This window comes from Tympanuchus pallidicinctus, unplaced genomic scaffold (assembly GCF_026119805.1).
Source record: "Tympanuchus pallidicinctus isolate F22 unplaced genomic scaffold, pur_lepc_1.0 scaffold17, whole genome shotgun sequence".
Taxonomy (NCBI): domain Eukaryota; kingdom Metazoa; phylum Chordata; class Aves; order Galliformes; family Phasianidae; genus Tympanuchus; species Tympanuchus pallidicinctus.
In genome coordinates, this window is record NW_026294690.1 from 4,562,575 (window position 1) to 4,580,580 (window position 18,006).

Below are 18,006 nucleotides of genomic sequence, written 5' to 3' on the forward strand. Positions count from 1 at the left end.
TAAAGCGTGTCACATGCAAGCTCATGCATGCTTATGTTCCTTATGTACTTTTTCACAGTTAAAAATTTTTTAAGCAATCTATAGCACATGTTCAGAATACCTATCAGAAAAAATAGTGAAAAATCTATTCAAATTTATTCTCTGGTGTGTATTTTTTCATTAAATAAATTGTGTTTTGCATACATTTGCAAGCTCTAAGTACCCAGTTATCCAATGCAGTGCTATCTAGGTTTGCATAAATGCTAACACAGAAATAACGTGAGTGTCTGAGGTTCAGCTTTGGGGACATTTGCCTAGACACATGAGCTGTGTACTTCATATGCACCTTTTCCATGGAGATGCAGGTGACGATGCTATAGGTCTCTATGCACAGCGTTCCATCCTTTTTGTCATCTTCCACTTATAGATCAGCATAATATGAAATCTATAGAGCTACTTCATCAAGTTTAGGTTTAAGATTGAGACGGACTCATTTTCTGACCAGTAGGCCTGCAGCCATTCAAAACACAAGCAAATTTCAAAAGGTTGCAATTATGGATGAATATGGATGCTAAACTGGCTTTGAAACCACCACTAACTCTTCAATAAAAATTAGACAAATGGTACTAAGGTACTTTGTAAATACTGAGTGTAATTTGTATACTTCCTCCTCCAGAAGAACAAAGTTGTTTATCTGAGCTAATGTTGTCTCAATGAATACAACACATACAATGAAACTTATTTACAAAATTCAACAAGTCATTGTACGATATCCGTGCACTGACGTGGTTGTTGCCAGTATTTGGATGAATACTACAAATAAATTTCCTAGCAAGCTGTTCATTAACAGCAGTTTCCAGTGCTGTTGGGTCGGATGCAAGTGGCTGAATATACCAAACAAATCTACCTAGTGCCTTCTCAGACATCCATCTTAATAAACAGGATCACCACAATTCTGGGGGTGAGCGAGAGGGACATCAACAATACAGGACCTGTGGGAGACCAAGGCTATTCTAAATTGTCAGTACAAGGCCAGTATAAATTGACCATGCATATAAACTGACTTAAAGTGGCAGTAGGCACTACTGAGCTCTCTCTCAGATCAGGTTTTTTCAGTTATCTTTTTTTTCAATCATTCAGGCATGGAGTAAGAAGCAACTTAATTGAGCTCTGCATTTCTTCTTCTCTGACTAAACAAAGCTACCTAGGAAGTCAGTGCTGCAAATAATGATTTGCAAATTTTTATAGCTACTAGAGTTTATTTTTCATACCAAAAATAACTAGAAGTGATTACTGACTCAGAGGAGATTAAGAAAGATTATCTAATGTGTCACAAATGTCAGCACAAATGAAATTAAGTCCTGATGAGAATACATGTCTCATATGGAAATGCTTTTTATTAAACATATGTAAAACTATTAAGATAATTTTAAAACCTTGTGTGATAAGTTTCAAAACAGGTAGCTACAATTAGTTTTCCAAATCCACATTCTATTACGCAAATAAGCAGCAAAATTTGCAAAATGATATTTTCCTCACTTCCTTTAATTCCTCCTCATCTTCTAAGGAAGAATGTTACTCCTCAAGATAATAAACCTATATCAAGTTTCATGAAGCACTGATTTGGCTATGTGCAGTTAGATTATTGCACCTCAAAAAATATTTTAAGAAGAATGCAAACAAAATTAGCCTTAAGAAAAAGAATTAAAATAACGTGTAGATTGTCAGGTATTCCCAAGTAAGCCTGCACTTAAAAGGAAAGAACAGAAAGCCTATCCCCCTGCTTTGTTTTAAAACTGCTCAGGAGTAAAGGAGATGTTTTTTTCTTTTTGTGGAGTTAGCTTTTTCTCCCCACAGGTCACAAAGATTTAGAAAGAAAACCAATTTAAATGAAAACAAACAAAAAAGATACCAGGCTTTTCCTTTTCTTAAATGGGTTTGAGGTTTTAACTTCTGTTGTGACATCGCTCAGAATTTTCAAGGGTGGATGCAGTATTTAAAAACTGATCCACTTAGATGCTACAGAGAAGGCAACTGTCTGCCACTGCTAAACCTTTGCTCTGTATAGGCAACAATAACAGAAACTAAGTGAGAAGTGTAAGAATCTGACAAGACTGACAATGGATTAATTGAGAGCTTCACTCTTTACACGTAAACTTCATTAGCATTTTTCTCCTAATTATTCTTATTTTACACACATGTGCCTGTTCTTCTCACCAATCCCCATCAGCCAAATTCTTCTTTAAGGATTTACAAGCACTGAGGAGTACCCAACTTTTTTGTTTGAGGACAAATCTTTGAATTGTTTTCATCTTCTGCTATTGCTCTATACTTCCTTATGCACTGAAGATACCTGGAGTAAGTAATAACAGATTGAAGTTAATTGTTCATGTTCTCTTCTCGCTTCCTTAACTAAAAGAGAAATTTTGGTAAAGATACTGTAGACTTTTGAAGTATATAGACAGGCAATGCAAAAGAACTTGTTTTTGTCTCTCATCCGGATAGAAAGGAGTACAAACAAAACCAGCAGTGAAAGCGGGTCACCGTTTCTTAGTTCAGGAGCTTCTTATCAAATGTCTGTTACAAAAGTTACTACAGTGAGTCTTTTTTCTTTTTTTTTTTTCCCTGAGATAATCTAGTATAGGGACTTAATGGAAGGGATTTAACAGTGTAATTTTAACTACAGGATAACTGAAGTAATGAAGAAGCATTAGGCACATTAACAAGAGTTATGCTTCATTAGTATGCCATGTCCCACTTTGAGGCTGTTATGAAATCTGAAGTATGTTTTCTGTTCTACCGTAGTTCAGAACAAAAGAATTAGCATGGCTCATTAGGAAATTAGATTTCTGCTTCTAAAATAAACTAGGAAGAGTGAATGCTTTTCCTTCAGATACTTCAGATAAAATTCTCCCATTTAAGTCTCCTTTGCTTTGGAGAAAAGGATCTACTGGGCAAATGTTTGTTTCCCAGTTAATTAGAAGGGGATGTCAATGCAACAAAAGAATATTTCTCTCATTCCCAGTCGTTGCAAAAAAATGTGAGCATGTTGCTGCTTCATTCATAACGTGACTCTTCATTCAAGGTCATGAGAAGTTTTAACATGGAAAGAGGGTGAATGCATCCTTTCGTTATATGTTTGCAGAATGCCATAATCCTGACTTGCCAAATGTGCTCTAACTGGAGATAGAGTGTAGATCTCAAACTGATGATTATGTAAGTTTTAAGCCCTTTAAACAGTAGATTGCTATCCTGACTGCATCTATCATTGCTGAGTACTTAACTGTTCTGGCTAGTTCCAACCAAACTCCTATAGCCTGGTGGGTTGGGTTTTTTTTGCATATTTTTCTTTCTTTGTAATCTATTAATAATAGTGTCATAAATATAAATATATCTTTAGGCATGTTTTTCTCACCTGTACATTTCTTTCAGTCATGTAGAATTTGAGACCACGTGTTCCTTGTGTATTAATAAGTGTGGCATGCTGCTAGAGAGTCTGCCACTAAAGTTAGTCTGTGAACAAACCCTACTGCCAAGATGCAATGTCAGATGCAGTCTTTGTGAGATCTGTCTCACGTTGTAGATCAACAATCAGCTCTAAGTGCTACATATTATAGCTTAAGATATAGGGAATGTGCCTTTCCTCCCCTCTTCTCACTGGGGAATGGAGATTAGTTACTCTTTGTCCACTGGCTGAGCCAGGCCTAATTACTACACAGAAATAACAGTAGATCAGAACTGTGATGGACTGCATTAGTTAACCATCTTGGTGACAATTTAAGTATATTAATTAGCAATAAGAGCTGCATGATTCATCTTAAGATTCCTAGGAAATTGGGTTGTGTTTCCATATACCTCAAACACTGTTAGTACACAATCCCAACCAAACATCTGTCTTTTAATGATCTTGAAAATGGGTGTTGCTAGCTACATCCACTCCTAGTTACTGTAAAGACATCTTTTCTCATTGCTTGATGGAATTGTAACAGATTTGGGTATACAGAGGAGACCTGCAATTTAAATGCCTCTGCCCCACCTGTTATGGGAATGTCTCTGAACTGGGATCAAGGAAGCATTCTTTTTCTTATTTAGATGTTTTCTGTCTGTTTGCAAGCCATGACTTAATCTATTAAAAAGTGAAATTAATTTTTTTTATGTACAATGTCTCTCTCCATCTCTTCTAGCCTTAAACTCAAGGTCACTTACAGGAGATCATTGTATTACAATATATACACATCTACTCAGCTTTGTTTTACAGCACATTTTTGAAGACACTGGCTTTTTTCACACTTTTTTTTTTTTTTTTTTTTTTTACTAGAAAGGGAAAGCATGTGCACTGACTTTGAGGCATACAGAGCTGATGTAATTTCATGGCAAGAAGACTCCTGCTGCCCTTAAGAATGTTAGTACAAGTTCTGAACTGACTTACCCTCCTCTGGAATAATTATGCATTCCACTCTGGCACATTTTATCATGCAATTCTCCTGCTTTGTAGATTACATGTCTTGAGGAGGTACAAAAGGGAAGAGCAAAGACTGTTTTATTTCTATACATGCATCTAACAATTATATACACACACACACCTCAAATAGTACTTTTAAATGTAAAATTATGTGAGAATTTACAGGCGTATTTAATATGTACATTAAATACAGGTATCCTTTCATGCATCAAGGAGATGCAAGCATCTCTTGGGAGTAACACAAAGTATGGGGAGAATATATTGTTAAATTATAATTGAGCAAGCTAGAACTTGCTCAGGTTAAACAGCCCACCCTCAAACTGAAAAAGCCAAATTACGCCCTCAGCAACTTCTGAAAAGAAAACTGCCTTCAGTGGATTTCTGCAAATTTAACTGTCTAGAGCCTACAGCCACATCAGAATAAGTCTCAATGATCTCAGAGATTAAGCAGTCCCCAGCCGAGTAAGTATTTGGATGAGACCACTTGGCAAATTCACACAGTATTAGACATCAGCACAGGATGCATTTATAATTGAGTGCTTGGGTGTGAGGGAGTGTTCACAACATCAGACTTAGAGATATCATAAACGTACCTTCCAAAAAGGTTTTAGGAAGGATTTATTAGCTTACCTCTGTCTGACTACAAAAGCCTAGAATAGGTTAAAAAAAAAATTAGTATGGAAGCTTAAGTGGCCTGAGTTCTCTCTGCAAATAGCAGATAGTAAAATCTGAATGAAGGTAAAGACTGAATGCAGTTATCTGTTCAGAAAATGGAGAATAAAAAATGACTACCTTTAAAGGCTACAGACAAAGTCATGTTTCATACTGAAAGGCATAAATATGTCTGTTCCTGGAGTCAGCAGAAGCATATTGGGTACGGCTCTTCACAATAAAGCCAGGCAGAGATTTTACTGTCCTTACAGTATCTCCTTCAGATAAGTTTTGGTATATCTTCTTGAGGTTTAGGTATTTCAAACGATTATTTTTGACCTTCAGGAGGTTATGGACAAAACTTTGAAGAGGAACAAATGCTAGGAATTCCTTTTATGCAATGACGCATAAGAAATGTAGTGTTTCATTCTGAACACTCCTGAAAGTACAATTCAGCTATGAAAACTCTCTCCCTTCTTCTACTAACCAGATAATATTATATACTGGAAACTTCTGTGTACTGACTTGTCAGTGTTACTGAGTTGCAAAGTCTCTGTGTTTTTACAGGATATGGAAAAAAAAAATCTTAACTAAAAAAGTTGCAAAAAAGACTGAACAGTGTCTTTAACTCTCATCAAACTCAGGACTTCAGGAAATCTAACAAGCCAAAAGAATAACAGAATGGTTAACTAGGACTTCAGGTCCTATCTGTATCTGAAATGCTGGGTTTAAAGCTTACAGTCCTTGCTACTCTCTGCACGTGTCTGGTTTCCCATTCCAACCAAAAGCTGCTTTTCTACAAATGGATCAGGTTCGTAATGGGGAAGAACATCACATCAATGGAGAAGAGCATCACACAGACCATCTTGGCAAAATGCAGTTCTTCATTATTTTTATGCCTATTCTCCCTGCTAACAAATTGAAACCTTTTTTTCCTCCTTTATTCCAGAAGTCAAATTTTCCATGAAGTTCAAAAATAACACGTGAAGTTGCTAAATAGCACTGATGCTTTCTGTGCTCCCTCACACATATGGCTAGCTGAGAATACATAGCAAGTCCAAGCTTGAAATGAATCTTTTTTTAAGCAACCAGTATATAACACCAAACATGATTTAATAATGGAAAGACTGGCACAGCCTTAAAGGAATATCATCAAGTAGGCAAGGTATGCTTGTGACTTATTATAAAACAGTTAAATCAGGTAGGAAGCATAATCCAGATTCTTTACATAATTATGGGAGAAGGGTGTGGAAAAAAGGACTATCAATTCCTTTCTAAATTGGAGAACTTCTAACTGCGAAAGAAGCAATACATTGATCTCCCATTTCTCTATTTCCTCCAAAATATCTGTAATTTTTCATTTCTTAGTGCTATTGCCAAGTTAAATGCCAGCTTAACATTTTGCTAACACTGAACTTGTCCTTTTGACAAAGGAGTTAGTAAATTTTTTTTCAAGTTTTAACAGGTAAAGCTTAACCTTCTCAGGACTGTATCATCTCTACGTAATCAAACAGATCACAGAAAGTAAATGAAACAATTTCTTGTCCTTGTTCCATGAGTAACAGAGTCTTATTAAATTCAAATTAGCCACAGAGAGAACTTATAACTGCTTAGTTATAATAACGAAACGGTGCAATCCAGAATTAAGTAAGGCAGCACAGAGTTGATTTAAAACACTGAAGACAATTTTATTTATGAAGAACTTATTATTTTATTTGCATTTTTTTAGTTAAAGTACCAATCATTTCTGCTGCAATTAACAACAGATTGCCGTGTCAGATGGCACACAGTGGAGACTTGTAATTAATTTTAAGAATGAAATATACATCAAAACAGTATTCTTATGTTCTGTATTTTAAAGTACTTTTGTTTGGATCTCTGTAAACCAAGCAGTAGTTCTATGGTAAAGGACTGGCATTTCCTTAGAAGTCCTGTTCTTTCCAGCCTCTCATTTTTAATCTCTTTCTTCTTAAGAGACTGAGACTAGAAAACAGCAATGTGATTTGTACACACTGGGTTAGGTCTGAGGAATCAACAGTTCTTTACCAACGCTATTGAAATAAGAGGTGTGTCTGTGATTACCAGAGATCTTCCGGTGATAAAAGAAGGATTGCATCAGCTTTTGGCTCAGCGTGTCGCAATGACTCAGCAGAATGTGTTTCTATTTTCTTTCCGGTTGGAAGATGTTGAACCTTCCTCAGTACTTTCTCTTAAAATGCCGTGAAACAGGCAAAAGGGGGATGTTAGAGTGCTCATCGGAATAGCTTGATCGCCTTTATTCATAGCAGCATAAGAGCCATACAGAGTTCATCGATGCCATTCTACCATGTTTTTTTCTTAGCAAAAAGAAAACAAGAGATTTGTTTCAGAAGCTCTGCAGCTGCTCCATAGTTAAGTTGCCACATCATTTCCCCAGGTTTGTACAATGCATAACACAGGAAATTGTGATTTGGAATTAAAACTACATACTGAGAAGTAACGTTTCGGGTAATTCTAGTGATTAATTAGTCCTTTCTTCTATGATTTTGACCCCCCTTTCTTTGGAAATTTAGAAAACATAAATAAAACACTTAAGGAAATTCCCAAGTCTACATTTTGGATCTTACATTAAATTACCACGATTATCAAAATGCAACTACACAAAATATGTTTTAAAATATTTTTCTTATCCTTTCAAATTGCTAATAGAGATTGAATACTGAACTATATGGAGCACTGGATTGACTCAGCAGGACATTTCTTGTGTTCTTACTTTTCTTCCCTGTAAGTAATGAGCTTGTACCAGTGACATCAAAGCAACCCAAATTAAAACTAATTTGGCAGCACTGCCAAAGTTTCTTCTGAAATAGAATTGTAACTGTATAAGTCAAGAAAATCAAAACATGCCAGAAAGATGTTTGAAAACTGAGTAAAAAAATCTATCTGGGTATTTTATTTTAGTCTGCACAGGATCCGTCAGTCTGGGTTAGAATCAGGACACTTTGCCTGTTCCTGAGAATTCTTCTGATTGTTTTGAGCATATCTGCTGCTATCACTGAGAGTTAATGTCCAACTACAGGTAGTTTTCACTTGCATGTGGCCTTTTATCTATACTTCTTCCTCTCCACTCAGCATATGCTGAGGTCAGCATCATCTGATTTAAACTAAGACCACCACATCTTAATTTCTGTTCTGCCCCGCTCCCTAATATTTAGATCACTTCCTTGACTGCTGTCAAGAATCGGTTTCAAACTGTACATACTTTAACAAGATGTTTAAACAAGATATCATGAGACTATACTAACTACATTTCATCATCACTGGGTGACAGACCCAGTACTTCCTTTAGGCTGAGCCGTGCTTAAAATGTAATCTCCAACAACTGGGAAAATCCAAAAGCTACATTTCCAGTTAGCTGTGTTCTTAGAAAAGGAGTCTGAAAAGATCACAATTACAAACATATGGGAAGAAAATTGACAGTTGAGAAAAAGAACAGCTATTTGAATCAATCAATCATTGTCAGATATTATGTGGCGTTCCAGAAAGTCTGTTCATTCTCCTGAAACAAGACCATGCATATTCTAGTTATAATCATGAAATTTGAAAGGAAGTTTAAAAACATTTTTTGAGGCCTGCCGTTTCCTTTGCATCAAGTTCAATAAGTCTGAAATAGGTGATGAAATAATGATGAAGTCAAGACTAACTTTTGTGCACAATTTGCACAATACAGCTCTAAAGTACAATTCATCATCTAATCTAGAAATGTACCTCAATGCCAACTGTGGTTTTCAGCAACATGCCCTTCTGAATCAGCACTGAAAGTGATTTAACAGCACAACAGATCAAACCCCTCAATTACTTAGGTTCTGACAAATGCAAAAGGGCTAAGAGATTTTCTGCTTATTTAGTTGATCTTGCCACAACCGTGTTGAAAGTTGCTTTACAATAATTGAACTAACTTATTTCATTTTTGCAGGAGTTGGCCACATTCTTGGAACAGACAGAGCTTTGAGAGACTGGTTTTCTATGTGAAATACTGGCACCCAATCTGCTGTTACGGTAAGCATCCTCTGTTCACAAAGCCTACACCAAAAAGAGCCCAATGTATTTACAAGCTAATTACAGTTATCAATGAAGGCTAAAACTCAGGTGTGCACTATCAGGAGGACATGAGCCAGAGAAGTCCTTAAAGTTGCAAAATTGATAGCTGCCAAGCACAACGATCATTTACATTTTAGAGAAATGGAAACATGGTTTATTATGTGTATCAGAATTAACGGTATATTCTTAAGAGAAGAAACATTTTAGTGATAAATATACCAGTAAAACTTTTGTAACTCAGGAGGAGGACAAACACATTGCTTAAAAAATTAGAAGACTCCTTTCTGTCCAAAGCATCGGTCACCTTCCCAGAGTGTTATTTTACCAAAAAATCCTGAAAAGCAGGTAACTGCCAGCAATGACCAATTATGCTGCCTTACAAGAAAAGTGGCAATGAAATGAGCAGCATACCAGAACATGAATACAATTGTTCCACTGTGAAAGATAAACCACAGGAACCAAACATTAATTGACAGAAATCAATAGTTAAGGACCCTTCTGAGCGAAACAGTGCAAAGCAACAGCACAGCTGTGCCACGACAGAGCCAACAGACACTGCAGGTTGTGCAGTGCCAGCTGCAGTGACAAAGCCCAGATGGTTGTTCAGCTGTGCGTGCACTACATCCCTGTGTGCTATCTGTCCAGCTGGTGAGCAGAAAGAACTTAGCCCTAAGTCTCAGCAGGGCTTTCTTGCATCGAGGAGAAAGAGGATTTTTCCCAAAAGCAGAGTTCAAAATAAATGAAGTCCACCCAAATCTGTAAGACATACTCCTAAACTTCAAAATATTCTGCAGTCTTATCTATGTCTATGTACCTGGTTCCTGTTTACTAGTTTACTCCAACTGAAATGCTTTTCAATTACTAAGAGAAAAGATTGTTCACGTCAGTCTCTTGCTTCAGAATGTGTGTAATCTGTGTGTGTCTCAGTGACTTGTATTATTTCTTACTCTGAGGACATCAGCTTTTTAACAACGTACTAAAAATGTATGCCAAAGACTCATTTCATTGTGAAAGGCCTACTTTCTCTCTTCCATTCAGTAGATCTAGTTAGAATTGATCTTCCAAGTCTACTATCTTCTCACTAGAGATGTTAGGCAACTGTTCTTTGGTTGTTGGCTCCCTTAGACTAATATTAAAAATAATCTCACAGTGAACATTTCAGTATTAGAAAGCTTCCATTAAAATACTGGATCACTTAAAATATTAGCAAAAACAGAAGCAAAAAGAAGGAAAATTAGTAGGATGCTTTAATCCCATCTTATCCCTCCTGCAGTGCGCAGAGATCCTGGGTAGTACTGAATTAATGACTCACTATTGGCTGAACTGCTATTAGTGCAATGTTCATGTGCTGTAAATTCTCTGTGTTTACACTAATTATGGGAAACTAAGGCATTTCACCAGCTCAGTGACTGCAACCACACCCAGTTCCCCCAATGTCAGATAAACACCTGGTAGGATTGGTCCGATGAAAGCATGTATGAGATCAATCTTATTGATTTGATGAGGTGGCTGCTAGTTAATTGCAGTTTCTTTGTAACTGTTCACGGAAGAGTTTTATACCTTTACACCTAGGTTTTGAATTTGAACTTACCTGAAAGAGAACATAATAGAATGAATGCTTATTATTACACGAACGTGTAAAGCACTAAACAAAGCATCAAACAGATGCATTTTGGAAGAGCAACACTGGTTACAGCAAACAAATCTAGGTAAAGCAGCTTTCAGTTTCCTTTGGTTCTGAAATAAAGCGTCCACTGTCTCAGTACTACAGGAGCATTAAAGAAATTGTTATTCAATTAAGTCCAGTTTCAGTATTGAAAACCCTACCCATTCATCATTTTGGAAGGAAGAACATGCCTAGCATGACATAATGCCCGAGTAACTGAGAAAAAGAAGAGATTCCTCTGAAGTGTTATGAAAAATGAATAGTATTCCACCCGCTTTCCAGCAGGGGGCAATGCCATATATAACTGCTTAATCACATGCCCTGAACCCCGTGCCTCCCAGTGACTGGGGGAGTCACCCCCCATGGTGTAATGGAATTGGGCATTTTTTGGTTAGGCAAATTCTCCTGCCAGAAAGCAACCAGGATTATTACTAAATGTGTTATAACAACCAAGTTGTATTAGTTTTCCTTCCAAAATAGTTAAATGGCAGTTAGGAGCCCCAGTGCTATTAAAACTGAAAGCATGGTAAAATTCAAATGTATTTAATCATTTCCTCATTTTTAATTTTTTTTAAACTCAGCTTGGGCAGCATTAGCTTGGAAACTTCCGCCTCCAGACAATAAGAAAACATATGAAAAGGGCTTGCAGAAAGAGGAAATAATACAACTTAACAGAGAGACAACAGGCTACAAATAACTGAATGACCTACAGAAATAGAGCCAAATTATGTCCTATATTTTACCTATGATAATAAAATCCTTTTGAAAATGAATCCGTGATTTTAAAAGCTTGCTAGAAAAGAAAAACTTTAGTGCTCTAAAAATAACACCAAACAAAACAAGCAAACAACAAAAATTCCACTCCTACAATTAAAATTTTCCTGTCAAGTTGTTTGGCTGAGTATATGCAAGCACTAAATTTCACTTTCTTGTTTATTACAGCTGCAGGAAGGAGGCTTTTGGGGTTGTTTCTCTGGCCTCAACCCAAGTGCATGTACACACACAACCACACTGCCAAATTCCCCCCAGTTGACAACAGAAATGGGAGGAAAATGAGAGAGCAGAAAAAGAAGAGAAATAAGTCCTATTTTTCTACCTCTAGGTTCTGAAAAAGGTCTTGGCTGCACTACTTATAGGAAAGATACAATTGCAATTAAACTCCTAACAGTGTAGCATACCTGTTAAAAACAAACAACAAAAACACATTTCCATAACTTTATTGTCCTGTATCTTTGGTACATGGACTCTGTAAGTCCTAGTTTAAAATGGTAAGCTGCTTTTGTGCTGAGCCTAGTATTAGAACAACACTTCCCACTCTTGGGAAGCAAGACAATTCAGACACAGTATGTTAAATCAGTCCTGGGATTATCTTCCACGGGCATTCACCTCTCTTCCCCTTCCCGAAACCTCAACCCAAATTCTTCCAGCAGCGTCACACTGTGCTGATCAAATACCAGTAAACTGCTGTTCATTGAGGACTGGCTTATAAGGTGAACACCACAGCTCTGCATGTTTCTCGTTTTAAATGGAGATCCAGATTTAGGTTCTTTTTAGCATCTAGAGCTTAACTCTTCCTTTCAATATTGGCATATAGATGTAAGATACTCTCATCTCCCATGTCTTATAAAGCATAAATCTCATCACTAATGTAGAAAGCATTAAGCAAAAATTCACTTTGCTCACATTCAGCAATGTTTCTCTTTGTCCTGAAGTAAATAACTTTTCTTCTGTACTTCAATGGGCACCAGGATGCTAGAAACCCCATATCCAATCTATAGCATGAAACAGCAACTCCACGTAAAGACAAAAATATTTACTGCCATTCATGAAGAAAGAATAAAAGGGCAGAATCCATTCCTGATATTTTCTCCTGCAACATAAAAAGTCAGATGTAAAGATTCAAACTCTAGTATTCCTTCCCTTACCCCTCCAAACAGTCAGGAGTGGAAGTGATCATCAGAAGCAGAAAAGTATTTTGATCTTTGTTACATTGGGACTATGGAATCTAAGCAGCTATTTTACAAGACATTGTAATTGTTTGTACTTGCAAAACTGGATTAAGAAATCACTGCTATTCTTAAAACACATTTATCACATACATACAAAAGTCAGCATATTTTTACTTGAGCTGAGCCTTCAGCCAACCACAGCGAGTTACCGTGTACCGCCCACACTCATCTCGCATCCTCCCCTTCCCCAGAGCAATCACTGCATCTGGCTAGTGCAGCACAAAGCACTTTCCAAAATGCCTTACCGGGGTACACCTGCCCTGAGGATGACCCATGTGTATCTCACCTACACTCTATTGATGGTGTCACAATTTCCAGCAGCTTCAGTGTGATCAGTGGAACACGGGCATTAGAACTGCTGAATAAAAAGGCGAGATTATGGAAAGACTTAAGAGTGGGGGGTTTTGTGTTTGTTTTGTATTTTTTTGGTTAAGATACAAGCCCTATTTTATTCCAAATGAATTGAGAATTAAAGCAGTGGCGTCAAAGTCCTTCTCAGTGTAGTAAAGATAAGCAAAAGAGGCAGCCATAGAATGCTAAGTTTCACCAGACCTCTGGAATTCCTAAGTACAGTGCTTTACTGAAATTCTGGTGTGTAAGTCTGCCTAGTTCTGTTGTAAGTGCTTAAAAAAAACCCAACTAACTAACACTATAATTGAAAAATAGCCTCAAGCATGTATCACAGCCACAATCAGGCTAATGTCTGAGTTGGGAGACTACAACTGTCATTTTTGTTAGCAAAATCAAAATCAGCATCCACACAACTAAGGTTTGTAACAGTCTGTAAGGAAATTATGATGAGGGACTCAGAAACCAAAGTTTCTCTACACGCTTATTTTTTCTATTTCTTTCTTTATTAAATGTCTATCCTTTTTTGTTTCACTTTAACAAAGAAATAAAAATTCTCTTTTAGATTTGATTTTATCTTTCTACTTCATTACTGTTACTCTCCTTTCTAGTATAACCTGGAAAGCATTCGCAGTCCTTTAGCACCATTATGTCTGCTATATTGTTTCCAAAAGGAGGTATGCTTGGTCTCCATCCCCAGTGGCAGGTACAGCACTCTGTCTACATTCTTCACAGAAGATAAGGAAAAAGCAGAATGGATCTCTTCCTTCTTTCTTACCTCACATTATCTCTCTCCTAAACAGGAAAAAAATTCAGACTTCTTGGAAACTAGATTAAGAATGTAGCACTTTACATGGTAAGAAGTAGTAGTTCTCTCCATTCTGGTTCATTCTGTCCCTGTAGTCCCAGAAATACCCACGTTACAGTCGTGATATCACTGCACATTACTCATGTTATCATTTCTCTTAAGGACATTAAGTAAGTAGTTGTGACACAGTGCCTATAAACAAGATATCCTAATATTTTTCATAGGTACTCCTGGCATTCTCTATGTTAAATTGTGTTCCCTGTTACTTATGGTCTATAGCAGATGGTGAATTACAAGACCTCCATAGTTTCCTTTCTCCATAAATACTTCAATATACCCTCCTTCCCTCTATCCTCTATATGCAATCTTCCTTAACAAGGAAAGTTGAATTCCCCTTCTCTATGAAAAACAAAACAGAACAGTTTCTGAAAGGAAACCTAGGAAACTTCATTTAACTTATTTGAGTCAAAATATATTGTTATGCCCTTCTTGCTGGCTACAAATGCTGCTTAGCCTTACCTACATTTGACCACTGCCAAAGAAGGAAGTCTATTTTTTTTTCCTCTTGGCAATTCTATTGGAGGTACACTATTGTGTTCCCAGAGTACTCGTTCTCAAAGGCTATTGTGAATACTGTAGTAAACAGAACGCTCAGCATCAGGATGCAAGAAACAGGATCCAAGGCTGAAAATATTTGCCAAGAGTGGATGTGACCGCTGCCCCATTCAATCCTGGATGGTACAACAGTTCATCTTAGCTGCTAGATATAGCACATTCTGTAATGAGGAGGACAAAGGTAGCAATTACTGACAAACCGTGTTGTTGGAGAAAACACCATCAGGATGTTTAAAAAATTTCCTTTCCATCAGGCAACTAAACAACGGATCTCAATTCCAGATAGTAGGTTATAGTCTCAATTTGTATCGGCATATTTCCACATACTGTTGTGGAGCTGTGTGATTACGACAACTGAGCTGATGACAACTGTGAATTTGGCCCACAGATTGAAATTGAAATACTCAGAGTATTTCAATTAGCTCCTTGGCTTTTTGGCAGAACATACGTGATTAAGACTTGCCAAATGATTCACATTTTATAAAACTAGAAAAGAACCAGAAAGTGGTAAATCTAAACATTTAAGAAGCTGATATTAAATACAGAATTTCACAGAATTAAACTATAAAGCGAGAGTAGTGTTACATAGGGAACAAAGTACTGTGAATAGCTATGGAGGAACTGATGTTCCTTCATTCCAATTATGGAAAGGACAGGGGAAATGCACAGAGGAATAAAAACAGTAGATGATCAATCTGATGCTAAGAGAAATATTTAATGGATTTTACTATTAATCAGTGTGCTTACCATAGTGGAAAAAATGTATCAGGGCACCTCAAATAACTGCTTGATAGTACCAATCACCAAAATTCAGGCACATCAAGAAAGATACTGTTGATATTAAAGACAGATCTGATTTTATCCCCTGCATAATACAAACCACAGAAACCTCCTTATAAGTAGTTCCATCAAATTTGTAGCTAATTCTTTGCAATCCAAACACATCTCTAGAGACATAGATGGAAGGTTCTGAGTTATAACACATCACTTTCTAGATTACTTGTTTCAGTTACATTTTTTATCTGAATCTATGTAGTTATTGCATCTTCTACCTCTTTCTCTAGTTTCAGCTGTTAGAAGTACAGCATAGATAGTTACTGAGTCAACTGACCCTTCAACTTCTATAGGTGGGCCATGACCCTGATGTCAGCAAGTCATAATGCTGTGAATTTCTGTGCAGCTCTGTTAATTACCACTGTAGTACAGCTTCACACACACTATTACACTCAAATCACATCAACAGTCTTTCAAGGGTCTCTGTAATATAGAAGCCCATTTAAATTGTGAAGGAATTTAGGAAAATATTACCATTTTTTATTAATAAAACATCACTACTAATTAGTAGGTGACTTCTTTAGTGTGTGGTTATTAAACATAAACATGATTCTTGCTATGTCTGTACACCCATTCTGTCCAAGCAGTCACTACATCAATCAAGAACTTTCTGATAATGCAAAATCTCTGTGCATAAAGATGTCAGGACTTGTTCCCAGTCTTAACACATCATCACAAGCCACCGACAAAGTGGCAAAAATATCTGGCACTCAGTTAAGGAGAAGAGATAAATGAACACCTGCACACACAGAAAAGATTCAGGGAAAAATCATCCATGAGGAGGACAATTTGAGTCTTTTGCAGGCACAAATAACGCTTGAGTAAAGCAGGTGTTTATAGAATGTCCCACGGAACTGAATATCTTTACAGAAGCTATTTCTCTCACTTCTGCCATTTCTAATGTCTTATTTTTTATAGTTAGGAAGCATGTGTTTGGAAGTCCAAACAAGAGCTGTCAGTTTCCTTTCATGAAAGGTTTTGTTTTGTTTTCTCTGTAGGAAAAGCAGATTTGGGGTTTATTTGTTGAGGTTGTTTGTTTGTTTGTTTATATGAACAAATATTTCTCTCTGCTTTCTAGCTTTCATCTGTGCAACTACAGGAATCTGAAACTTCTTTTAACAGTCAGGAAACAAAGGCACAGAAAAGTAACTGTTTTATTCTTCAGATCACAAATGGCTGTTTTCCATTATAGATTGCAGACCATGAACCTTAAAAACAAGGATCTGGGACAAAGAATCCTCTCAGAAAATACCCCAAACGAGGAGGAAAGCAGCAAGATATTATATTTCTCCTATCTTAAAGTCAGACATAAGTTGAGTCTTGATTCCTGCAGTCCAAGGCACACACGTACATAACATTAAAATGAGCAGTTCTGTCGAAGTGACAGTAGATGTGTGTAAAAGTGGTACTGTGGTGTAAGTCCAAACACCAATACTACAACGCTACTTTTAAAGCAGAGTATGCAAGACTGTGAGTGACACAGAAACCCTTCTCAAATTTTGAATCAGTCGAGGTACTGTTCAACCCTTCAGTTCCACAAGGAAGTCCGTAAGCAGATCACATCGTCTCGCTGGTGTAAGCAGCCAAAACAGCATTTAGAAGTAATAACTTATGAAAATATTTTTATTCACTTGTATTCCAGAAACAGCTAAAGCCACTTTTAAAAAAGAACAGTCTGGAAACTATCACTAGAGCAATGCTTTAAAAATTACTCACAGCCTAATTAACATCCGCTATAAGAGTTTAAGTTATTACAGTCATTTATCTACTCAGAGCATCTTGTACAGATTTTTAATGTTTAACATTTCTCACCATAAACTACTAGCGAAAGATATCCACCTAAGAGCAGGTAATTCTCACCTGCAATTTTTCCTAGTCACAGGATAGGTAATAAACATAGAAATGTAGTCCTTTTTAGAAAGCAGGTGTAAAATTCTAGTGTCAAAAGAGAAAGTAACAGCATCAACAACAACAACGAAAAACCTACATTAAAAACTTTACCAATAAACAAGAAATAGAAATTCTATAGCTGGAAAGACAAACAAATGAAAAAATTATTCACCAAATGTTCTAATGTGTATGACCTTACTTTTCTCCCCTGGTGCAACTTAAAGGCCATTAACTCTCATCCTATGACTAATTACCTGGGAGAAGAGGCCAATGCACCATTGAGGCAGGGCAGAAAGTTTCAGCACTGAAGAGCACTGATTTCCATCGTCTCAGACAAACTGCAGCCTCCAGCATGTGCATAGGAGTGTTTCTATTGTGTCTCTAGGAATGTGTTTAAACACAGTAGAATGGAGATCTAGGAATTTAACCCTTCCTAACCTCCTTTTATTTTTCCTTAATGTTTATTATTATATGAACTGATCTAAAGGCTCAGGAAAGTCTTTGTCAGGAAAGATCATGATTCTAACAGTTGTTTTAATCTGGTCTGACGCTTGGGATTCTTGTTGTCAACCTTGTGCCCTACACAATAGGCACAAGTATAAATGAAGAAAGTATTTCTTTTAACTAGTTCATGTTAGTCTTTATTCCCTTTTAGCAGCATTCA

At 36.8% G+C, this 18,006-nt stretch overlaps 1 protein-coding gene across 10 annotated transcripts in view; it reads right to left on the minus strand.

The window, feature by feature from the left end:
* The window catches only part of TIMP4 (TIMP metallopeptidase inhibitor 4), a 108,743-nt gene that overhangs the window by 80,659 nt on the left and 10,078 nt on the right, over positions 1 to 18,006 (minus strand). The window lies entirely within an intron of this gene.